The sequence below is a fragment of the Palaemon carinicauda genome, chromosome 1, assembly GCF_036898095.1.
Source record: "Palaemon carinicauda isolate YSFRI2023 chromosome 1, ASM3689809v2, whole genome shotgun sequence".
NCBI lineage: Eukaryota > Metazoa > Arthropoda > Malacostraca > Decapoda > Palaemonidae > Palaemon > Palaemon carinicauda.
This window is the reverse complement of record NC_090725.1, coordinates 12151178-12153336: the sequence shown is the minus strand read 5'-3', so window position 1 is coordinate 12153336 and position 2159 is coordinate 12151178. Positions and strand designations below refer to the sequence as shown.

Below are 2159 nucleotides of genomic sequence, written 5' to 3'. Positions count from 1 at the left end.
TCTCATACTCTGTTGTGCACTATAGTCCATTTCTTTTAGCGATGCATAATCGCACCGACTCGCAGCGGTGCCCTTTTAGCTCGGAAAAGTTTCCGGATCGCTGATTGGTTGGACAAGATAATTCTAACCAATCAGCGATCAGAAAACTTTTCCGAGTTAAAAGGGCACTGCTGCAAGTCGGTGCAAATATGCATCGCTAAAAGAAATGGACTATAGATGGTTAACTAGTATAAATATTGAACTTAAAAGTTGTTAAAATCGTTAGGATATTGAAAATTCAACCACCTAACCCGACAGGTGAAACTCAAAAAATATCGATTTCAATGTCTTAAAGGTTGGACTTGATAATTTGTGATATGTTTAATACCCAAGCATTTGTCTTATAACAATCGTTTAAACCTTAGAATAATTGATTATTTATTTCATAAAATAACTTTAGAGTAAGCTAGCTTTTCTTGACTGTAGGTCCAACATTTAATATTAGTAAAGGGTAAAGATAACATATAGCATTTTGGAAGCAGAGTTGCTAGTAGTAGGGTATATAAAAAATAGCATCTTTTCTAAATAGTTGAAAAATATAACAAGACTGGGGTTCGAGTCCCGCTCAAACTCGTTAGTTCCTTTGGTCATTGCAACCTTACCATCCTTGTAAGGTAAGGATGGGGGTTTTAGGGGAGCCTATAGGTCTATCTACTGAGTCATCAGCAGCCATTGCCTGGCCCTCCTTGGTCCTAGCTTGGGTGGAGAGGGGCTTGGTGTTTTTTTCACCTTAAAACAACTTGAAAACAGGGTTTTTATTTTTACCTTAAAACAATTTGAAAAGGGTTTTTTTTCACTTAAAACAACTTGAAAATAGCGGGGTTTTTCACCTTAAAACAACTTGAAAACAGCGGGGATTTTCACCTTAAAACAACTTGAAAAAGGGGTTTTTTCACTTAAAACAACTTCAAAACCCACACTGGGGCAACGGAGAGATAGAATTAATAATTTAAAATCTTAAATCTTTAATTTTCTTTAGGAAGTAAACTGTACTGAACAACCGATTTTAACATTTCAACCAACCTGTGTTTCTATTCCATTACAGATGAAGACCCTATTATTTTCCCTCGCCCTCCTGGCCATATCTGGCCACTACATGACCAGTGCTGAAGCGAACCAGCTCATTGCTTGTCCTGCCTCTGTGTCTGAAGGATGTCCCAGGCCCCAAGGACTTTATCCTGTCTATTTCCCTCACCCGGAGCACTGCTCCAAGTTCTGTGAATGTGGAGTCGAAGGCATTGCTTGGGAAGTCACTTGCGATCACAACCTGGACTGGAATGACAAAATTAATGCCTGCGATTGGCCTGCAAATGTAAGTCTTAATTTATCTATTTGTTTATCTAATTCATTTCTAGCATGGAATATATTAAGGTAAATTAGATATATGGTATAATTGTTCATTACTTCTCTTGTAGTTTGTTTATTTCCTTTCCTCACGGAGCTATTTTCCCTGTTGGAGCCCTTGGGATTATAGCATCCTGGTTTTCTAATTAGCGTTGTAGCTTAGCAAGTAATAATAATAATAATAATAATAATAATAATAATAATAATAATAATTGTAATAATAATAATAATGATAATAATAATAATTATAAAAATAATGATAATAAAATGATAATAACTTATAAATAATAATAATAATAATAATAATAATAATAATAATAATAATAATAATAGATATCGAAAATAAAAAAAAGACGATGTTTTCTTCTTCCAGGTTGATTGTGGAAGCCGAGGAAAGCCTTAGAAGACTTCAGCTACACAGATGGAATTTGCGTCCAACAGTCAAAATGTTTATCAAGACAGGATTCGATCAAAATTATAATTGTCTCCTTTTTAATTGAGTTTTGTATATGTTGAAATAAATGCAATTCCTCATAATTTTTGCTTTTGTTTGACTCAGCCCCACATATATAGATATGTACACACGTATGTGCATATAAGCTTATATATACATATATTCATACACTTATATACACACACATACTGTATATATATACACACACACACACACATACACACACACATATATATATATATATATATATATATATATATATATATATATATATATATATTCAAATAAGCCATATATTTCAAACTTTCTACGTGGCTAAAAG

The 2159-nt window shown here is 33.3% G+C and overlaps 1 long non-coding RNA gene across 1 annotated transcript in view; it reads left to right on the top strand.

Moving 5' to 3' along the window:
- LOC137641494 (uncharacterized) overlaps positions 1 to 1885 on the top strand; it is a 2901-nt gene extending 1016 nt beyond the window's left edge. Inside the window, exons 2-3 of the long non-coding RNA XR_011044535.1 lie at positions 1085 to 1351; positions 1757 to 1885. This is a non-coding gene — a long non-coding RNA (uncharacterized lncRNA). The remainder of the gene's footprint in view (positions 1 to 1084; positions 1352 to 1756) is intronic.
- The last annotated feature ends 274 nt before the right edge of the window (positions 1886 to 2159 follow it).